This window comes from Engystomops pustulosus, chromosome 1, assembly GCF_040894005.1.
Source record: "Engystomops pustulosus chromosome 1, aEngPut4.maternal, whole genome shotgun sequence".
Lineage (NCBI taxonomy): Eukaryota > Metazoa > Chordata > Amphibia > Anura > Leptodactylidae > Engystomops > Engystomops pustulosus.
The window spans coordinates 192,600,291-192,621,780 of NC_092411.1; the positions used below are offsets into that span (position 1 = coordinate 192,600,291).

Here is a 21,490-nt window from a genome sequence, read left to right on the forward strand (position 1 = left end):
TGAAGATCTCTAACAACTTCAACAGTAATACTCCAAAGTATTTATGAAATCAAGAACTTTTCATTTTGCCGTTAATGGACTATGAGGACCTTATATTCTCCTTCATTTAACCTCAGTATTTTTTTCTATCTCAGTGAGAGCTTTTTCAGAGCCTGGATAGCTCAGTCGGTAGAGCATCAGACTTTTAATCTGAGGGTCCAGGGTTCAAGTCCCTGTTCAGGCGGCAGTCCTTTTACAAGAAAAAGTTTCTTAGTTTCCTCTTAAATTGACATGTCAATAAAGGAAGCAGTAGACAGCTTTAAGTATGACATTATACTTTCAAATATGTACCTTGATGCCATCAAATTCTATTTACGTCCTTTGGAAAGTTTGGCTACTGTATGTTAAAGATCTAGGGACATTGTAAACTCGCTGAGAATAGATACATTTATATCTTTGATGTTTCTTTAAAACCATATTTACAGTGTGGAAGTTTAGCATATATTTCTTGATTGAGTGATTATGTCCATTTGCATGAAGATCTCTAACAACTTCAACAGTAATACTCCAAAGTATTTATGAAATCAAGAACTTTTCATTTTGCCGTTAATGGACTATGAGGACCTTATATTCTCCTTCATTAAACCTCAGTATTTTTTTCTATCTCAGTGAGAGCTTTTTCAGAGCCTGGAAAGCTCAGTCGGTAGAGCATCAGACTTTTAATCTGAGGGTCCAAGGTTCAAGTCCCTGTTCAGGCGGCAGTCCTTTTACAAGAAACTGTTTCTTAGTTTCCTCTTAAATTGACATGTCAATAAAGGAAGCAGTAGACAGCTTTAAGTATGACATTATACTTTCAAATATGTACCTTGATGCCATCAAATTCTATTTACGTCCTTTGGAAAGTTTGGCTACTGTATGTTAAAGATCTAGGGACATTGTAAACTCACTGAGAATAGATACATTTATATCTTTGATGTTTCTTTAAAACCATATTTACAGTGTGGAAGTTTAGCATATATTTCTTAATTGAGTGATTATGTCCATTTGCATGAAGATCTCTAACAACTTCAACAGTAATACTCCAAAGTATTTATGAAATCAAGAACTTTTCATTTTGCCGTTAATGGACTATGAGGACCTTATATTCTCCTTCATTTAACCTCAGTATTTTTTTCTATCTCAGTGAGAGCTTTTTCAGAGCCTGGATAGCTCAGTCGGTAGAACATCAGACTTTTAATCTGAGGGTCCAGGGTTCAAGTCCCTGTTCAGGCGGCAGTCCTTTTACAAGAAACTGTTTCTTAGTTTCCTCTTAAATTGACATGTCAATAAAGGAAGCAGTAGACAGCTTTAAGTATGACATTATACTTTCAAATATGTACCTTGATGCCATCAAATTCTATTTACGTCCTTTGGAAAGTTTGGCTACTGTATGTTAAAGATCTAGGGACATTGTAAACTCACTGAGAATAGATACATTTATATCTTTGATGTTTCTTTAAAACCATATTTACAGTGTGGAAGTTTAGCATATATTTCTTAATTGAGTGATTATGTCCATTTGCATGAAGATCTCTAACAACTTCAACAGTAATACTCCAAAGTATTTATGAAATCAAGAACTTTTCATTTTGCCGTTAATGGACTATGAGGACCTTATATTCTCCTTCATTTAACCTCAGTATTTTTTTCTATCTCAGTGAGAGCTTTTTCAGAGCCTGGATAGCTCAGTCGGTAGAGCATCAGACTTTTAATCTGAGGGTCCAGGGTTCAAGTCCCTGTTCAGGCGGCAGTCCTTTTACAAGAAACAGTTTCTTAGTTTCCTCTTAAATTGACATGTCAATAAAGGAAGCAGTAGACAGCTTTAAGTATGACATTATACTTTCAAATATGTACCTTGATGCCATCAAATTCTATTTACGTCCTTTGGAAAGTTTGGCTACTGTATGTTAAAGATCTAGGGACATTGTAAACTCACTGAGAATAGATACATTTATATCTTTGATGTTTCTTTAAAACCATATTTACAGTGTGGAAGTTTAGCATATATTTCTTGATTGAGTGATTATGTCCATTTGCATGAAGATCTCTAACAACTTCAACAGTAATACTCCAAAGTATTTATGAAATCAAGAACTTTTCATTTTGCCGTTAATGGACTATGAGGACCTTATATTCTCCTTCATTTAACCTCAGTATTTTTTTCTATCTCAGTGAGAGATGTTTCAGTGCCTGGATGGCTCAGTCGGTAGAGCATCAGACTTTTAATCTGAGGGTCCAGGGTTCAAGTCCCTGTTCAGGCGGCAGTCCTTTTACAAGAAACAGTTTCTTAGTTTCCTCTTAAATTGACATGTCAATAAAGGAAGCAGTAGACAGCTTTAAGTATGACATTATACTTTCAAATATGTACCTTGATGCCATCAAATTCTATTTACGTCCTTTGGAAAGTTTGGCTACTGTATGTTAAAGATCTAGGGACATTGTAAACTCACTGAGAATAGATACATTTATATCTTTGATGTTTCTTTAAAACCATATTTACAGTGTGGAAGTTTAGCATATATTTCTTGATTGAGTGATTATGTCCATTTGCATGAAGATCTCTAACAACTTCAACAGTAATACTCCAAAGTATTTATGAAATCAAGAACTTTTCATTTTGCCGTTAATGGACTATGAGGACCTTATATTCTCCTTCATTTAACCTCAGTATTTTTTTCTATCTCAGTGAGAGCTTTTTCAGAGCCTGGATAGCTCAGTCGGTAGAGCATCAGACTTTTAATCTGAGGGTCCAGGGTTCAAGTCCCTGTTCAGGCGGCAGTACTTTAACAAGAAACAGTTTCTTAGTTTCCTCTTAAATTGACATGTCAATAAAGGAAGCAGTAGACAGCTTTAAGTATGACATTATACTTTCAAATATGTACCTTGATGCCATCAAATTCTATTTACGTCCTTTGGAAAGTTTGGCTACTGTATGTTAAAGATCTAGGGACATTGTAAACTCACTGAGAATAGATACATTTATATCTTTGATGTTTCTTTAAAACCATATTTACAGTGTGGAAGTTTAGCATATATTTCTTAATTGAGTGATTATGTCCATTTGCATGAAGATCTCTAACAACTTCAACAGTAATACTCCAAAGTATTTATGAAATCAAGAACTTTTCATTTTGCCGTTAATGGACTATGAGGACCTTATATTCTCCTTCATTTAACCTCAGTATTTTTTTCTATCTCAGTGAGAGCTTTTTCAGAGCCTGGACAGCTCAGTCGGTAGAGCATCAGACTTTTAATCTGAGGGTCCAGGGTTCAAGTCCCTGTTCAGGCAGCAGTCCATTTACAAGAAACAGTTTCTTAGTTTCCTCTTAAATTGACATGTCAATAAAGGAAGCAGTAGACAGCTTTAAGTATGACATTATACTTTCAAATATGTACCTTGATGCCATCAAATTCTATTTACGTCCTTTGGAAAGTTTGGCTACTGTATGTTAAAGATCTAGGGACATTGTAAACTCGCTGAGAATAGATACATTTATATCTTTGATGTTTCTTTAAAACCATATTTACAGTGTGGAAGTTTAGCATATATTTCTTGATTGAGTGATTATGTCCATTTGCATGAAGATCTCTAACAACTTCAACAGTAATACTCCAAAGTATTTATGAAATCAAGAACTTTTCATTTTGCCGTTAATGGACTATGAGGACCTTATATTCTCCTTCATTAAACCTCAGTATTTTTTTCTATCTCAGTGAGAGCTTTTTCAGAGCCTGGATAGCTCAGTCGGTAGAGCATCAGACTTTTAATCTGAGGGTCCAGGGTTCAAGTCCCTGTTCAGGCGGCAGTCCTTTTACAAGAAACAGTTTCTTAGTTTCCTCTTAAATTGACATGTCAATAAAGGAAGCAGTAGACAGCTTTAAGTATGACATTATACTTTCAAATATGTACCTTGATGCCATCAAATTCTATTTACGTCCTTTGGAAAGTTTGGCTACTGTATGTTAAAGATCTAGGGACATTGTAAACTCACTGAGAATAGATACATTTATATCTTTGATGTTTCTTTAAAACCATATTTACAGTGTGGAAGTTTAGCATATATTTCTTAATTGAGTGATTATGTCCATTTGCATGAAGATCTCTAACAACTTCAACAGTAATACTCCAAAGTATTTATGAAATCAAGAACTTTTCATTTTGCCGTTAATGGACTATGAGGACCTTATATTCTCCTTCATTTAACCTCAGTATTTTTTTCTATCTCAGTGAGAGCTTTTTCAGAGCCTGGATAGCTCAGTCGGTAGAGCATCAGACTTTTAATCTGAGGGTCCAGGGTTCAAGTCCCTGTTCAGGCGGCAGTCCTTTTACAAGAAACAGTTTCTTAGTTTCCTCTTAAATTGACATGTCAATAAAGGAAGCAGTAGACAGCTTTAAGTATGACATTATACTTTCAAATATGTACCTTGATGCCATCAAATTCTATTTACGTCCTTTGGAAAGTTTGGCTACTGTATGTTAAAGATCTAGGGACATTGTAAACTCACTGAGAATAGATACATTTATATCTTTGATGTTTCTTTAAAACCATATTTACAGTGTGGAAGTTTAGCATATATTTCTTGATTGAGTGATTATGTCCATTTGCATGAAGATCTCTAACAACTTCAACAGTAATACTCCAAAGTATTTATGAAATCAAGAACTTTTCATTTTGCCGTTAATGGACTATGAGGACCTTATATTCTCCTTCATTTAACCTCAGTATTTTTTTCTATCTCAGTGAGAGCTGTTTCAGTGCCTGGATAGCTCAGTCGGTAGAGCATCAGACTTTTAATCTGAGGGTCCAGGGTTCAAGTCCCTGTTCAGGCGGCAGTCCTTTTACAAGAAACAGTTTCTTAGTTTCCTCTTAAATTGACATGTCAATAAAGGAAGCAGTAGACAGCTTTAAGTATGACATTATACTTTCAAATATGTACCTTAATGCCATCAAATTCTATTTACGTCCTTTGGAAAGTTTGGCTACTGTATGTTAAAGATCTAGGGACATTGTAAACTCGCTGAGAATAGATACATTTATATCTTTGATGTTTCTTTAAAACCATATTTACAGTGTGGAAGTTTAGCATATATTTCTTGATTGAGTGATTATGTCCATTTGCATGAAGATCTCTAACAACTTCAACAGTAATACTCCAAAGTATTTATGAAATCAAGAACTTTTCATTTTGCCGTTAATGGACTATGAGGACCTTATATTCTCCTTCATTTAACCTCAGTATTTTTTTCTATCTCAGTGAGAGCTTTTTCAGAGCCTGGACAGCTCCGTCGGTAGAGCATCAGACTTTTAATCTGAGGGTCCAGGGTTCAAGTCCCTGTTCAGGCAGCAGTCCTTTTACAAGAAACAGTTTCTTAGTTTCCTCTTAAATTGACATGTCAATAAAGGAAGCAGTAGACAGCTTTAAGTATGACATTATACTTTCAAATATGTACCTTGATGCCATCAAATTCTATTTACGTCCTTTGGAAAGTTTGGCTACTGTATGTTAAAGATCTAGGGACATTGTAAACTCACTGAGAATAGATACATTTATATCTTTGATGTTTCTTTAAAACCATATTTACAGTGTGGAAGTTTAGCATATATTTCTTAATTGAGTGATTATGTCCATTTGCATGAAGATCTCTAACAACTTCAACAGTAATACTCCAAAGTATTTATGAAATCAAGAACTTTTCATTTTGCCGTTAATGGACTATGAGGACCTTATATTCTCCTTCATTTAACCTCAGTATTTTTTTCTATCTCAGTGAGAGCTTTTTCAGAGCCTGGATAGCTCGGTCGGTAGAGCATCAGACTTTTAATCTGAGGGTCCAGGGTTCAAGTCCCTGTTCAGGCAGCAGTCCTTTTACAAGAAACAGTTTCTTAGTTTCCTCTTAAATTGACATGTCAATAAAGGAAGCAGTAGACAGCTTTAAGTATGACATTATACTTTCAAATATGTACCTTGATGCCATCAAATTCTATTTACGTCCTTTGGAAAGTTTGGCTACTGTATGTTAAAGATCTAGGGACATTGTAAACTCACTGAGAATAGATACATTTATATCTTTGATGTTTCTTTAAAACCATATTTACAGTGTGGAAGTTTAGCATATATTTCTTGATTGAGTGATTATGTCCATTTGCATGAAGATCTCTAACAACTTCAACAGTAATACTCCAAAGTATTTATGAAATCAAGAACTTTTCATTTTGCCGTTAATGGACTATGAGGACCTTATATTCTCCTTCATTTAACCTCAGTATTTTTTTCTATCTCAGTGAGAGCTGTTTCAGTGCCTGGATAGCTCAGTCGGTAGAGCATCAGACTTTTAATCTGAGGGTCCAGGGTTCAAGTCCCTGTTCAGGCGGCAGTCCTTTTACAAGAAACAGTTTCTTAGTTTCCTCTTAAATTGACATGTCAATAAAGGAAGCAGTAGACAGCTTTAAGTATGACATTATACTTTCAAATATGTACCTTGATGCCATCAAATTCTATTTACGTCCTTTGGAAAGTTTGGCTACTGTATGTTAAAGATCTAGGGACATTGTAAACTCACTGAGAATAGATACATTTATATCTTTGATGTTTCTTTAAAACCATATTTACAGTGTGGAAGTTTAGCATATATTTCTTGATTGAGTGATTATGTCCATTTGCATGAAGATCTCTAACAACTTCAACAGTAATACTCCAAAGTATTTATGAAATCAAGAACTTTTCATTTTGCCGTTAATGGACTATGAGGACCTTATATTCTCCTTCATTTAACCTCAGTATTTTTTTCTATCTCAGTGAGAGCTTTTTCAGAGCCTGGATAGCTCAGTCGGTAGAGCATCAGACTTTTAATCTGAGGGTCCAGGGTTCAAGTCCCTGTTCAGGCGGCAGTCCTTTTACAAGAAAAAGTTTCTTAGTTTCCTCTTAAATTGACATGTCAATAAAGGAAGCAGTAGACAGCTTTAAGTATGACATTATACTTTCAAATATGTACCTTGATGCCATCAAATTCTATTTACGTCCTTTGGAAAGTTTGGCTACTGTATGTTAAAGATCTAGGGACATTGTAAACTCGCTGAGAATAGATACATTTATATCTTTGATGTTTCTTTAAAACCATATTTACAGTGTGGAAGTTTAGCATATATTTCTTGATTGAGTGATTATGTCCATTTGCATGAAGATCTCTAACAACTTCAACAGTAATACTCCAAAGTATTTATGAAATCAAGAACTTTTCATTTTGCCGTTAATGGACTATGAGGACCTTATATTCTCCTTCATTTAACCTCAGTATTTTTTTCTATCTCAGTGAGAGCTGTTTCAGTGCCTGGATAGCTCAGTCGATAGAGCATCAGACTTTTAATCTGAGGGTCCAGGGTTCAAGTCCCTGTTCAGGCGGCAGTCCTTTTACAAGAAACAGTTTCTTAGTTTCCTCTTAAATTGACATGTCAATAAAGGAAGCAGTAGACAGCTTTAAGTATGACATTATACTTTCAAATATGTACCTGGATGCCATCAAATTCTATTTACGTCCTTTGGAAAGTTTGGCTACTGTATGTTAAAGATCTAGGGACATTGTAAACTCACTGAGAATAGATACATTTATATCTTTGATGTTTCTTTAAAACCATATTTACAGTGTGGAAGTTTAGCATATATTTCTTGATTGAGTGATTATGTCCATTTGCATGAAGATCTCTAACAACTTCAACAGTAATACTCCAAAGTATTTATGAAATCAAGAACTTTTCATTTTGCCGTTAATGGACTATGAGGACCTTATATTCTCCTTCATTTAACCTCAGTATTTTTTTCTATCTCAGTGAGAGCTTTTTCAGAGCCTGGATAGCTCAGTCGGTAGAGCATCAGACTTTTAATCTGAGGGTCCAGGGTTCAAGTCCCTGTTCAGGCGGCAGTCCTTTTACAAGAACAAGTTTCTTAGTTTCCTCTTAAATTGACATGTCAATAAAGGAAGCAGTAGACAGCTTTAAGTATGACATTATACTTTCAAATATGTACCTTGATGCCATCAAATTCTATTTACGTCCTTTGGAAAGTTTGGCTACTGTATGTTAAAGATCTAGGGACATTGTAAACTCGCTGAGAATAGATACATTTATATCTTTGATGTTTCTTTAAAACCATATTTACAGTGTGGAAGTTTAGCATATATTTCTTGATTGAGTGATTATGTCCATTTGCATGAAGATCTCTAACAACTTCAACAGTAATACTCCAAAGTATTTATGAAATCAAGAACTTTTCATTTTGCCGTTAATGGACTATGAGGACCTTATATTCTCCTTCATTTAACCTCAGTATTTTTTTCTATCTCAGTGAGAGCTTTTTCAGAGCCTGGACAGCTCAGTCGGTAGAGCATCAGACTTTTAATCTGAGGGTCCAGGGTTCAAGTCCCTGTTCAGGCGGCAGTCCTTTTACAAGAAACAGTTTCTTAGTTTCCTCTTAAATTGACATGTCAATAAAGGAAGCAGTAGACAGCTTTAACCCCTTAAGGACGCAGCCATTTTACAGCTTAAGGCTCAGCCCGATTTTTTGGATTCTGACTTGCTTCGCTTTATATGGTTATAACTTTTGAACACTGTTACTTATCAAAACGATTCTGAGATTGTTTTTTCCCCACATGTTGTACTTCATTTTAGTGGTAAATTTTGGCAGATAAGTTTTGCGTTTATTTACAAAAAAAAGAAAATGTGATGAATTTTTTGAAAAATTTGCCATTTTCGAAATTCTAAATCATCACGTTTTCAGGCAGATAGATTTACCAGCTAAATAAGTTGCTGAATAACATTTCCCATTTGTCTACTTTACATTTTCATAATTTCTGAAATATCTGGATAATTTATTTTGACGTCACGCGGCTTGCAAATAGAATATCGCTTTTCCGGATTTTCAGAATTGACTATTTTGGGGATAAATACAGTTTTGAATGAAATTTTACATATTTAGCATCAAAACCCCCTATATAACCAACCCATTTTCAAATCTGCACCCCTCAAGCTATCAGAAACAGCTTTTACGAAGATTGTTAACCCCTTGAGATCTTCATAGTAATTGAATCAAAATGGAGGTGAAATTTAGAATGGTCATATTGTTCCCTTATACGTTCATTTAGCACCAAAATTTACACATTTCCAAAATATAAAAAGAGAAAACCCACCATACAATTTGTTCTGCAATTTCTCCTGAGTGCAGCGACCCCCCACATGTGGCCGTTACTTGTTTTATGGGGGCACAGCGAGGCGCAGAAGGGAAGGAGGGCGCTGCAGCTGCCAGGAATTTAGTTTCCTCATTGGCCCCTTTTGAAGGCTATAAAATTTTCGCTTTTTCGTTATTGGGGCCATGTGACGGCATTTTTTTTGCGGGATGAGATGCTTTTTCCATTGTTACCATTTTGGGGTTGGTATCACCTATTGTTGAAAATTTAGGAACTTTTTTTGAGGGCAGGAGTAGAAAAGCATCAATTCTGTACTGGATTTTTGACTTTTTTTTTTTTGGTGTTCACCGTATAGACTAATAGTCATGTTATCTTTATTCTATGGGTTGATACGATTACGGGGATACCAGACATGAATATATTTTCTTACGTTTTACTAAATTTGTCAAACAAAACCCTAATGTGGGGAAAAATCTATAATTTTTGTATTGCCATCTTCCAAGTGGCATAACTTTGTTACGTTTTTGGCTACGGAGCTGGTTGATGGCTTGTTTTTTGCGGGACATGTTGTACTTTGCAACAGTATCAGGTCTGAGTACATATGGTTTTTTGGTCGCATTTTATATCATTTTTTGTGGGATTGAAAAGGTAAAAATCATAATTTTTGGAGGGTTTATAACAGTTTTTTTTTACGGCGTTTATCGTGGGGGTTCAATAATGATTTACTTTTATTCTACGGGTTGTTACGGACGCGGTGATACTATATATGTGGGGTTTGTGTTATGATTTAGACTTTTTTTTTGAGTTATATGTCTCTTTATATGTTTTGGGGGTTTGGGGCATTTTTAGTGATTTATGACTTTATTTTTTTATTGAATAACTTTTTTTTTTACTTTTTCACTTTTATACCATGGGACATGAAGAAGCAATCTTCTGATTGCTTCTTCATGATAATATTCTGCAATACTCATGTATTGCAGAGTATTATCAGTGTCAGCCTATGCACTTGCATAGGCTGGCACTTTGCCAGTAAGATGACGTCACAGACGCCATCTTACTGGCAATTCTTGCTATTAACTCTGGGGTCCAGATCGGACCCCAGAGTTACTATAGCAACGATCGGCGCCCCCCGAAAACGGTTCGGGGGGGCCGATCGTGGGGGAAAGACCCCCCAGATACTTGTTAGATGCCGCGGTCGCGCTGACCGCGGCATCTAACGGGTTAAGCACCCGCGATCGGAGACAACTCCGATCGCGGGTGTTACACTGGGGTGCCGGCTATTAGTTACAGCCGGCACCCCGTGTTTCCCGATGCCGGTTCGGCTCTGATCCAGAGCCGAGCCGGCATAGGAGCCGTGGCGGATATATCCGCCACTGAGCGCTAAGTCACTGCGCTCCGTGGCGGATATATCCGCCGCGGAGCGCGAAGGGGTTAAGTATGACATTATACTTTCAAATATGTACCTTGATGCCATCAAATTCTATTTACGTCCTTTGGAAAGTTTGGCTACTGTATGTTAAAGATCTAGGGACATTGTAAACTCACTGAGAATAGATACATTTATATCTTTGATGTTTCTTTAAAACCATATTTACAGTGTGGAAGTTTAGCATATATTTCTTAATTGAGTGATTATGTCCATTTGCATGAAGATCTCTAACAACTTCAACAGTAATACTCCAAAGTATTTATGAAATCAAGAACTTTTCATTTTGCCGTTAATGGACTATGAGGACCTTATATTCTCCTTCATTTAACCTCAGTATTTTTTTCTATCTCAGTGAGAGCTTTTTCAGAGCCTGGATAGCTCGGTCGGTAGAGCATCAGACTTTTAATCTGAGGGTCCAGGGTTCAAGTCCCTGTTCAGGCGGCAGTCCTTTTACAAGAAAAAGTTTCTTAGTTTTCTCTTAAATTGACATGTCAATAAAGGAAGCAGAAGACAGCTGTAAGTATGACATTATACTTTCAAATATGTACCTTGATACCATCAAATTCTATTTACGTCCTTTGGAAAGTTTGGCTACTGTATGTTAAAGATCTAGGGACATTGTAAACTCACTGAGAATAGATACATTTATATCTTTGATGTTTCTTTAAAACCATATTTACAGTGTGGAAGTTTAGCATATATTTCTTGATTGAGTGATTATGTCCATTTGCATGAAGATCTCTAACAACTTCAACAGTAATACTCCAAAGTATTTATGAAATCAAGAACTTTTCATTTTGCCGTTAATGGGCTATGAGGACCTTATATTCTCCTTCATTTAACCTCAGTATTTTTTTCTATCTCAGTGAGAGCTTTTTCAGAGCCTGGATAGCTCAGTCGGTAGAGCATCAGACTTTTAATCTGAGGGTCCAGGGTTCAAGTCCCTGTTCAGGCGGCAGTCCTTTTACAAGAAACAGTTTCTTAGTTTCCTCTTAAATTGACATGTCAATAAAGGAAGCAGTAGACAGCTTTAAGTATGACATTATACTTTCATATATGTACCTTGATGCCATCAAATTCTATTTACGTCCTTTGGAAAGTTTGGCTACTGTATGTTAAAGATCTAGGGACATTGTAAACTCACTGAGAATAGATACATTTATATCTTTGATGTTTCTTTAAAACCATATTTACAGTGTGGAAGTTTAGCATATATTTCTTGATTGAGTGATTATGTCCATTTGCATGAAGATCTCTAACAACTTCAACAGTAATACTCCAAAGTATTTATGAAATCAAGAACTTTTCATTTTGCCGTTAATGGACTATGAGGACCTTATATTCTCCTTCATTTAACCTCAGTATTTTTTTCTATCTCAGTGCGAGCTGTTTCAGAGCCTGGATAGCTCAGTCGGTAGAGCATCAGACTTTTAATCTGAGGGTCCAGGGTTCAAGTCCCTGTTCAGGCGGCAGTCCTTTTACAAGAAACAGTTTCTTAGTTTCCTCTTAAATTGACATGTCAATAAAGGAAGCAGTAGACAGCTTTAAGTATGACATTATACTTTCAAATATGTACCTTGATGCCATCAAATTCTATTTACGTCCTTTGGAAAGTTTGGCTACTGTATGTTAAAGATCTAGGGACATTGTAAACTCACTGAGAATAGATACATTTATATCTTTGATGTTTCTTTAAAACCATATTTACAGTGTGGAAGTTTAGCATATATTTCTTGATTGAGTGATTATGTCCATTTGCATGAAGATCTCTAACAACTTCAACAGTAATACTCCAAAGTATTTATGAAATCAAGAACTTTTCATTTTGCCGTTAATGGACTTTGAAGACCTTATATTCTCCTTCATTTAACCTCAGTATTTTTTTCTGTCTCAGTGAGAGTTTTTTTAGAGCCTGGATAGCTCAGTCGGTAGAGCATCAGACTTTTAATCTGAGGGTCCAGGGTTCAAGTCCCTGTTCAGACAGCAGTCTTTTTACAAAAAAACAGTTTCTTAGTTTCCTCTTAAATTGACATGTTAATAAAGGAAGCAGTAGACAGCTTTAAGTATGACATTATACTTTCAAATATGTACCTTGATGCCATCAAATTCTATTTACGTCCTTTGGAAAGTTTGGCTACTGTATGTTAAAGATCTAGGGACATTGTAAACTCGCTGAGAATAGATACATTTATATCTTTGATGTTTCTTTAAAACCATATTTACGGTGTGGAAGTTTAGCATATATTTCTTCATTGAGTGATTATGTCCATTTGCATGAAGATCTCTAACAACTTCAACAGTAATACTCCAAAGTATTTATGAAATCAAGAACTTTTCATTTTGCCGTTAATGGACTATGAGGACCTTATATTCTCCTTCATTTAACCTCAGTATTTTTTTCTATCTCAGTGAGAGCTTTTTCAGAGCCTGGATAGCTCAGTCGGTAGAGCATCAGACTTTTAATCTGAGGGTCCAGGGTTCAAGTCCCTGTTCAGGCGGCAGTCCTTTTACAAGAAACAGTTTCTTAGTTTCCTCTTAAATTGACATGTCAATAAAGGAAGCAGTAGACAGCTTTAAGTATGACATTATACTTTCAAATATGTACCTTGATGCCATCAAATTCTATTTACGTCCTTTGGAAAGTTTGGCTACTGTATGTTAAAGATCTAGGGACATTGTAAACTCACTGAGAATAGATACATTTATATCTTTGATGTTTCTTTAAAACCATATTTACAGTGTGGAAGTTTAGCATATATTTCTTAATTGAGTGATTATATCCATTTGCATGAAGATCTCTAACAACTTCAACAGTAATACTCCAAAGTATTTATGAAATCAAGAACTTTTCATTTTGCCGTTAATGGACTATGAGGACCTTATATTCTCCTTCATTTAACCTCAGTATTTTTTTCTATCTCAGTGAAAGCTTTTTCAGAGCCTGGACAGCTCAGTCGGTAGAGCATCAGACTTTTAATCTGAGGGTCCAGGGTTCAAGTCCCTGTTCAGGCAGCAGTCCATTTACAAGAAACAGTTTCTTAGTTTCCTCTTAAATTGACATGTCAATAAAGGAAGCAGTAGACAGCTTTAAGTATGACATTATACTTTCAAATATGTACCTTGATGCCATCAAATTCTATTTACGTCCTTTGGAAAGTTTGGCTACTGTATGTTAAAGATCTAGGGACATTGTAAACTCACTGAGAATAGATACATTTATATCTTTGATGTTTCTTTAAAACCATATTTACAGTGTGGAAGTTTAGCATATATTTCTTAATTGAGTGATTATGTCCATTTGCATGAAGATCTCTAACAACTTCAACAGTAATACTCCAAAGTATTTATGAAATCAAGAACTTTTCATTTTGCCGTTAATGGACTATGAGGACCTTATATTCTCCTTCATTTAACCTCAGTATTTTTTTCTATCTCAGTGAGAGCTTTTTCAGAGCCTGGATAGCTCAGTCGGTAGAGCATCAGACTTTTAATCTGAGGGTCCAGGGTTCAAGTCCCTGTTCAGGCGGCAGTCCTTTTACAAGAAACAGTTTCTTAGTTTCCTCTTAAATTGACATGTCAATAAAGGAAGCAGTAGACAGCTTTAAGTATGACATTATACTTTCAAATATGTACCTTGATGCCATCAAATTCTATTTACGTCCTTTGGAAAGTTTGGCTACTGTATGTTAAAGATCTAGGGACATTGTAAACTCACTGAGAATAGATACATTTATATCTTTGATGTTTCTTTAAAACCATATTTACAGTGTGGAAGTTTAGCATATATTTCTTAATTGAGTGATTATGTCCATTTGCATGAAGATCTCTAACAACTTCAACAGTAATACTCCAAAGTATTTATGAAATCAAGAACTTTTCATTTTGCCGTTAATGGACTATGAGGACCTTATATTCTCCTTCATTTAACCTCAGTATTTTTTTCTATCTCAGTGAAAGCTTTTTCAGAGCCTGGACAGCTCAGTCGGTAGAGCATCAGACTTTTAATCTGAGGGTCCAGGGTTCAAGTCCCTGTTCAGGCAGCAGTCCATTTACAAGAAACAGTTTCTTAGTTTCCTCTTAAATTGACATGTCAATAAAGGAAGCAGTAGACAGCTTTAAGTATGACATTATACTTTCAAATATGTACCTTGATGCCATCAAATTCTATTTACGTCCTTTGGAAAGTTTGGCTACTGTATGTTAAAGATCTAGGGACATTGTAAACTCACTGAGAATAGATACATTTATATCTTTGATGTTTCTTTAAAACCATATTTACAGTGTGGAAGTTTAGCATATATTTCTTAATTGAGTGATTATGTCCATTTGCATGAAGATCTCTAACAACTTCAACAGTAATACTCCAAAGTATTTATGAAATCAAGAACTTTTCATTTTGCCGTTAATGGACTATGAGGACCTTATATTCTCCTTCATTTAACCTCAGTATTTTTTTCTATCTCAGTGAGAGCTTTTTCAGAGCCTGGATAGCTCAGTCAGTAGAGCATCAGACTTTTAATCTGAGGGTCAAGGGTTCAAGTCCCTGTTCAGGCAGCAGTCCTTTTACAAGAAAAAGTTTCTTAGTTTCCTCTTAAATTGACATGTCAATAAAGGAAGCAGTAGACAGCTTTAAGTATGACATTATACTTTCAAATATGTACCTTGATGCCATCAAATTCTATTTACGTCCTTTGGAAAGTTTGGCTACTGTATGTTAAAGATCTAGGGACATTGTAAACTCGCTGAGAATAGATACATTTATATCTTTGATGTTTCTTTAAAACCATATTTACAGTGTGGAAGTTTAGCATATATTTCTTGATTGAGTGATTATGTCCATTTGCATGAAGATCTCTAACAACTTCAACAGTAATACTCCAAAGTATTTATGAAATCAAGAACTTTTCATTTTGCCGTTAATGGACTATGAGGACCTTATATTCTCCTTCATTAAACCTCAGTATTTTTTTCTATCTCAGTGAGAGCTTTTTCAGAGCCTGGATAGCTCAGTCGGTAGAGCATCAGACTTTTAATCTGAGGGTCCAGGGTTCAAGTCCCTGTTCAGGCAGCAGTCCTTTTACAAGAAACAGTTTCTTAGTTTCCTCTTAAATTGACATGTCAATAAAGGAAGCAGTAGACAGCTTTAAGTATGACATTATACTTTCAAATATGTACCTTGATGCCATCAAATTCTATTTACGTCCTTTGGAAAGTTTGGCTACTGTATGTTAAAGATCTAGGGACATTGTAAACTCACTGAGAATAGATACATTTATATCTTTGATGTTTCTTTAAAACCATATTTACAGTGTGGAAGTTTAGCATATATTTCTTAATTGAGTGATTATGTCCATTTGCATGAAGATCTCTAACAACTTCAACAGTAATACTCCAAAGTATTTATGAAATCAAGAACTTTTCATTTTGCCGTTAATGGACTATGAGGACCTTATATTCTCCTTCATTTAACCTCAGTATTTTTTTCTATCTCAGTGAGAGCTTTTTCAGAGCCTGGATAGCTCAGTCGGTAGAGCATCAGACTTTTAATCTGAGGGTCCAGGGTTCAAGTCCCTGTTCAGGCGGCAGTCCTTTTACAAGAAACAGTTTCTTAGTTTCCTCTTAAATTGACATGTCAATAAAGGAAGCAGTAGACAGCTTTAAGTATGACATTATACTTTCAAATATGTACCTTGATGCCATCAAATTCTATTTACGTCCTTTGGAAAGTTTGGCTACTGTATGTTAAAGATCTAGGGACATTGTAAACTCACTGAGAATAGATACATTTATATCTTTGATGTTTCTTTAAAACCATATTTACAGTGTGGAAGTTTAGCATATATTTCTTGATTGAGTGATTATGTCCATTTGCATGAAGATCTCTAACAACTTCAACAGTAATACTCCAAAGTATTTATGAAATCAAGAACTTTTCATTTTGCCGTTAATGGACTATGAGGACCTTATATTCTCCTTCATTTAACCTCAGTATTTTTTTCTGTCTCAGTGAGAGCTTTTTCAGAGCCTGGATAGCTCAGTCGGTAGAGCATCAGACTTTAAATCTGAGGGTCCAGGGTTCAAGTCCCTGTTCAGGTGGCAGTCTTTTTACAAGAAACAGTTTCTTAGTTTCCTCTTAAATTGACATGTTAATAAAGGAAGCAGTAGACAGCTTTAAGTATGACATTATACTTTCAAATATGTACCTTGATGCCATCAAATTCTATTTACGTCCTTTGGAAAGTTTGGCTACTGTATGTTAAAGATCTAGGGACATTGTAAACTCACTGAGAATAGATACATTTATATCTTTGATGTTTCTTTAAAACCATATTTACAGTGTGGAAGTTTAGCATATATTTCTTGATTGAGTGATTATGTCCATTTGCATGAAGATCTCTAACAACTTCAACAGTAATACTCCAAAGTATTTATGAAATCAAGAACTTTTCATTTTGCCGTTAATGGACTATGAGGACCTTATATTCTCCTTCATTTAACCTCAGTATTTTTTTCTATCTCAGTGAGAGCTTTTTCAGAGCCTGGATAGCTCAGTCGGTAGAGCATCAGACTTTTAATCTAAGGGTCCAGGGTTCAAGTCCCTGTTCAGGCGGCAGTCCTTTTAGAAGAAAAAGTTTCTTAGTTTCCTCTTAAATTGACATGTCAATAAAGGAAGCAGTAGACAGCTTTAAGTATGACATTATACTTTCAAATATGTACCTTGATGCCATCAAATTCTATTTACGTCCTTTGGAAAGTTTGGCTACTGTATGTTAAAGATCTAGGGACATTGTAAACTCGCTGAGAATAGATACATTTATATCTTTGATGTTTCTTTAAAACCATATTTACAGTGTGGAAGTTTAGCATATATTTCTTGATTGAGTGATTATGTCCATTTGCATGAAGATCTCTAACAACTTCAACAGTAATACTCCAAAGTATTTATGAAATCAAGAACTTTTCATTTTGCCGTTAATGGACTATGAGGACCTTATATTCTCCTTCATTTAACCTCAGTATTTTTTTCTATCTCAGTGAGAGCTTTTTCAGAGCCTGGATAGCTCAGTCGGTAGAGCATCAGACTTTTAATCTGAGGGTCCAGGGTTCAAGTCCCTGTTCAGGCGGCAGTCCTTTTACAAGAAACAGTTTCTTAGTTTCCTCTTAAATTGACATGTCAATAAAGGAAGCAGTAGACAGCTTTAAGTATGACATTATACTTTCAAATATGTACCTTGATGCCATCAAATTCTATTTACGTCCTTTGGAAAGTTTGGCTACTGTATGTTAAAGATCTAGGGACATTGTAAACTCACTGAGAATAGATACATTTATATCTTTGATGTTTCTTTAAAACCATATTTACAGTGTGGAAGTTTAGCATATATTTCTTGATTGAGTAATTATGTCCATTTGCATGAAGATCTCTAACAACTTCAACAGTAATACTCCAAAGTATTTATGAAATCAAGAACTTTTCATTTTGCCGTTAATGGACTATGAGGACCTTATATTCTCCTTCATTTAACCTCAGTATTTTTTTCTATCTCAGTGAGAGCTGTTTCAGTGCCTGGATAGCTCAGTCGGTAGAGCATCAGACTTTTAATCTGAGGGTCCAGGGTTCAAGTCCCTGTTCAGGCGGCAGTCCTTTTACAAGAAACAGTTTCTTAGTTTCCTCTTAAATTGACATGTCAATAAAGGAAGCAGTAGACAGCTTTAAGTATGACATTATACTTTCAAATATGTACCTTAATGCCATCAAATTCTATTTACGTCCTTTGGAAAGTTTGGCTACTGTATGTTAAAGATCTAGGGACATTGTAAACTCACTGAGAATAGATACATTTATATCTTTGATGTGTCTTTAAAACCATATTTACAGTGTGGAAGTTTAGCATATATTTCTTGATTGAGTGATTATGTCCATTTGCATGAAGATCTCTAACAACTTCAACAGTAATACTCCAAAGTATTTATGAAATCAAGAACTTTTCATTTTGCCGTTAATGGACTATGAGGACCTTATATTCTCCTTCATTTAACCTCAGTATTTTTTTCTATCTCAGTGAGAGCTTTTTCAGAGCCTGGATAGCTCAGTCGGTAGAGCATCAGACTTTTAATCTGAGGGTCCAGGGTTCAAGTCCCTGTTCAGGCAGCAGTCCTTTTACAAGAAACAGTTTCTTAGTTTCCTCTTAAATTGACATGTCAATAAAGGAAGCAGTAGACAGCTTTAAGTATGACATTATACTTTCAAATATGTACCTTGATGCCATCAAATTCTATTTACGTCCTTTGGAAAGTTTGGCTACTGTATGTTAAAGATCTAGGGACATTGTAAACTCACTGAGAATAGATACATTTATATCTTTGATGTTTCTTTAAAACCATATTTACAGTGTGGAAGTTTAGCATATATTTCTTAATTGAGTGATTATGTCCATTTGCATGAAGATCTCTAACAACTTCAACAGTAATACTCCAAAGTATTTATGAAATCAAGAACTTTTCATTTTGCCGTTAATGGACTATGAGGACCTTATATTCTCCTTCATTTAACCTCAGTATTTTTTTCTATCTCAGTGAGAGCTTTTTCAGAGCCTGGATAGCTCAGTCGGTAGAGCATCAGACTTTTAATCTGAGGGTCCAGGGTTCAAGTCCCTGTTCAGGCAGCAGTCCTTTTACAAGAAAAAGTTTCTTAGTTTCCTCTTAAATTGACATGTCAATAAAGGAAGCAGTAGACAGCTTTAAGTATGACATTATACTTTCAAATATGTACCTTGATGCCATCAAATTCTATTTACGTCCTTTGGAAAGTTTGGCTACTGTATGTTAAAGATCTAGGGACATTGTAAACTCGCTGAGAATAGATACATTTATATCTTTGATGTTTCTTTAAAACCATATTTACAGTGTGGAAGTTTAGCATATATTTCTTGATTGAGTGATTATGTCCATTTGCATGAAGATCTCTAACAACTTCAACAGTAATACTCCAAAGTATTTATGAAATCAAGAACTTTTCATTTTGCCGTTAATGGACTATGAGGACCTTATATTCTCCTTCATTAAACCTCAGTATTTTTTTCTATCTCAGTGAGAGCTTTTTCAGAGCCTGGAAAGCTCAGTCGGTAGAGCATCAGACTTTTAATCTGAGGGTCCAAGGTTCAAGTCCCTGTTCAGGCGGCAGTCCTTTTACAAGAAACTGTTTCTTAGTTTCCTCTTAAATTGACATGTCAATAAAGGAAGCAGTAGACAGCTTTAAGTATGACATTATACTTTCAAATATGTACCTTGATGCCATCAAATTCTATTTACGTCCTTTGGAAAGTTTGGCTACTGTATGTTAAAGATCTAGGGACATTGTAAACTCACTGAGAATAGATACATTTATATCTTTGATGTTTCTTTAAAACCATATTTACAGTGTGGAAGTTTAGCATATATTTCTTAATTGAGTGATTATGTCCATTTGCATGAAGATCTCTAACAACTTCAACAGTAATACTCCAAAGTATTTATGAAATCAAGAACTTTTCATTTTGCCGTTAATGGACTATGAGGACCTTATATTCTCCTTCATTTAACCTCAGTATTTTTTTCTATCTCAGTGAGAGCTTTTTCAGAGCCTGGATAGCTCAGTCGGTAGAGCATCAGACTTTTAATCTGAGGGTCCAGGTTTCAAGTCCCTGTTCAGGCGGCAGTCCTTTTACAAGAAACTGTTTCTTAGTTTCCTCTTAAATTGACATGTCAATAAAGGAAGCAGTAGACAGCTTTAAGTATGACATTATACTTTCAAATATGTACCTTGATGCCATCAAATTCTATTTACGTCCTTTGGAAAGTTTGGCTACTGTATGTTAAAGATCTAGGGACATTGTAAACTCACTGAGAATAGATACATTTATATCTTTGATGTTTCTTTAAAACCATATTTACAGTGTGGAAGTTTAGCATATATTTCTTAATTGAGTGATTATGTCCATTTGCATGAAGATCTCTAACAACTTCAACAGTAATACTCCAAAGTATTTATGAAATCAAGAACTTTTCATTTTGCCGTTAATGGACTATGAGGACCTTATATTCTCCTTCATTTAACCTCAGTATTTTTTTCTATCTCAGTGAGAGCTTTTTCAGAGCCTGGATAGCTCAGTCGGTAGAGCATCAGACTTTTAATCTGAGGGTCCAGGGTTCAAGTCCCTGTTCAGGCGGCAGTCCTTTTACAAGAAACAGTTTCTTAGTTTCCTCTTAAATTGACATGTCAATAAAGGAAGCAGTAGACAGCTTTAAGTATGACATTATACTTTCAAATATGTACCTTGATGCCATCAAATTCTATTTACGTCCTTTGGAAAGTTTGGCTACTGTATGTTAAAGATCTAGGGACATTGTAAACTCACTGAGAATAGATACATTTATATCTTTGATGTTTCTTTAAAACCATATTTACAGTGTGGAAGTTTAGCATATATTTCTTGATTGAGTGATTATGTCCATTTGCATGAAGATCTCTAACAACTTCAACAGTAATACTCCAAAGTATTTATGAAATCAAGAACTTTTCATTTTGCCGTTAATGGACTATGAGGACCTTATATTCTCCTTCATTTAACCTCAGTATTTTTTTCTATCTCAGTGAGAGATGTTTCAGTGCCTGGATGGCTCAGTCGGTAGAGCATCAGACTTTTAATCTGAGGGTCCAGGGTTCAAGTCCCTGTTCAGGCGGCAGTCCTTTTACAAGAAACAGTTTCTTAGTTTCCTCTTAAATTGACATGTCAATAAAGGAAGCAGTAGACAGCTTTAAGTATGACATTATACTTTCAAATATGTACCTTGATGCCATCAAATTCTATTTACGTCCTTTGGAA

General features: G+C 35.3%; 22 non-coding genes across 22 annotated transcripts; all 22 read left to right on the forward strand.

Annotated features, from left to right (window-relative positions):
- The first annotated feature begins 150 nt into the window (after positions 1-150).
- TRNAK-UUU (transfer RNA lysine (anticodon UUU)) lies at positions 151-223 on the forward strand. The gene has a single exon. It is a non-coding gene; the product is annotated as a tRNA-Lys (tRNA).
- Positions 224-1,692: 1,469 nt separating this feature from the next.
- On the forward strand, positions 1,693-1,765 carry TRNAK-UUU (transfer RNA lysine (anticodon UUU)). Its single transcript has one exon. It is a non-coding gene; the product is annotated as a tRNA-Lys (tRNA).
- A 441-nt stretch (positions 1,766-2,206) lies between these two features.
- Positions 2,207-2,279, forward strand: TRNAK-UUU (transfer RNA lysine (anticodon UUU)). The gene has a single exon. It is a non-coding gene; the product is annotated as a tRNA-Lys (tRNA).
- Positions 2,280-2,720: 441 nt separating this feature from the next.
- TRNAK-UUU (transfer RNA lysine (anticodon UUU)) lies at positions 2,721-2,793 on the forward strand. The gene has a single exon. It is a non-coding gene; the product is annotated as a tRNA-Lys (tRNA).
- Positions 2,794-3,748: 955 nt separating this feature from the next.
- On the forward strand, positions 3,749-3,821 carry TRNAK-UUU (transfer RNA lysine (anticodon UUU)). The gene has a single exon. It is a non-coding gene; the product is annotated as a tRNA-Lys (tRNA).
- Positions 3,822-4,262: 441 nt separating this feature from the next.
- Positions 4,263-4,335, forward strand: TRNAK-UUU (transfer RNA lysine (anticodon UUU)). Its single transcript has one exon. It is a non-coding gene; the product is annotated as a tRNA-Lys (tRNA).
- A 441-nt stretch (positions 4,336-4,776) lies between these two features.
- TRNAK-UUU (transfer RNA lysine (anticodon UUU)) lies at positions 4,777-4,849 on the forward strand. Its single transcript has one exon. It is a non-coding gene; the product is annotated as a tRNA-Lys (tRNA).
- A 1,469-nt stretch (positions 4,850-6,318) lies between these two features.
- On the forward strand, positions 6,319-6,391 carry TRNAK-UUU (transfer RNA lysine (anticodon UUU)). Its single transcript has one exon. It is a non-coding gene; the product is annotated as a tRNA-Lys (tRNA).
- A 441-nt stretch (positions 6,392-6,832) lies between these two features.
- On the forward strand, positions 6,833-6,905 carry TRNAK-UUU (transfer RNA lysine (anticodon UUU)). Its single transcript has one exon. It is a non-coding gene; the product is annotated as a tRNA-Lys (tRNA).
- A 955-nt stretch (positions 6,906-7,860) lies between these two features.
- On the forward strand, positions 7,861-7,933 carry TRNAK-UUU (transfer RNA lysine (anticodon UUU)). Its single transcript has one exon. It is a non-coding gene; the product is annotated as a tRNA-Lys (tRNA).
- A 3,574-nt stretch (positions 7,934-11,507) lies between these two features.
- TRNAK-UUU (transfer RNA lysine (anticodon UUU)) lies at positions 11,508-11,580 on the forward strand. The gene has a single exon. It is a non-coding gene; the product is annotated as a tRNA-Lys (tRNA).
- A 441-nt stretch (positions 11,581-12,021) lies between these two features.
- Positions 12,022-12,094, forward strand: TRNAK-UUU (transfer RNA lysine (anticodon UUU)). The gene has a single exon. It is a non-coding gene; the product is annotated as a tRNA-Lys (tRNA).
- A 956-nt stretch (positions 12,095-13,050) lies between these two features.
- Positions 13,051-13,123, forward strand: TRNAK-UUU (transfer RNA lysine (anticodon UUU)). The gene has a single exon. It is a non-coding gene; the product is annotated as a tRNA-Lys (tRNA).
- Positions 13,124-14,078: 955 nt separating this feature from the next.
- TRNAK-UUU (transfer RNA lysine (anticodon UUU)) lies at positions 14,079-14,151 on the forward strand. Its single transcript has one exon. It is a non-coding gene; the product is annotated as a tRNA-Lys (tRNA).
- Positions 14,152-15,620: 1,469 nt separating this feature from the next.
- TRNAK-UUU (transfer RNA lysine (anticodon UUU)) lies at positions 15,621-15,693 on the forward strand. The gene has a single exon. It is a non-coding gene; the product is annotated as a tRNA-Lys (tRNA).
- A 441-nt stretch (positions 15,694-16,134) lies between these two features.
- TRNAK-UUU (transfer RNA lysine (anticodon UUU)) lies at positions 16,135-16,207 on the forward strand. The gene has a single exon. It is a non-coding gene; the product is annotated as a tRNA-Lys (tRNA).
- Positions 16,208-17,676: 1,469 nt separating this feature from the next.
- TRNAK-UUU (transfer RNA lysine (anticodon UUU)) lies at positions 17,677-17,749 on the forward strand. Its single transcript has one exon. It is a non-coding gene; the product is annotated as a tRNA-Lys (tRNA).
- A 441-nt stretch (positions 17,750-18,190) lies between these two features.
- Positions 18,191-18,263, forward strand: TRNAK-UUU (transfer RNA lysine (anticodon UUU)). Its single transcript has one exon. It is a non-coding gene; the product is annotated as a tRNA-Lys (tRNA).
- Positions 18,264-18,704: 441 nt separating this feature from the next.
- TRNAK-UUU (transfer RNA lysine (anticodon UUU)) lies at positions 18,705-18,777 on the forward strand. Its single transcript has one exon. It is a non-coding gene; the product is annotated as a tRNA-Lys (tRNA).
- Positions 18,778-19,218: 441 nt separating this feature from the next.
- Positions 19,219-19,291, forward strand: TRNAK-UUU (transfer RNA lysine (anticodon UUU)). The gene has a single exon. It is a non-coding gene; the product is annotated as a tRNA-Lys (tRNA).
- Positions 19,292-20,760: 1,469 nt separating this feature from the next.
- TRNAK-UUU (transfer RNA lysine (anticodon UUU)) lies at positions 20,761-20,833 on the forward strand. Its single transcript has one exon. It is a non-coding gene; the product is annotated as a tRNA-Lys (tRNA).
- Positions 20,834-21,274: 441 nt separating this feature from the next.
- Positions 21,275-21,347, forward strand: TRNAK-UUU (transfer RNA lysine (anticodon UUU)). The gene has a single exon. It is a non-coding gene; the product is annotated as a tRNA-Lys (tRNA).
- Positions 21,348-21,490: the final 143 nt, after the last annotated feature.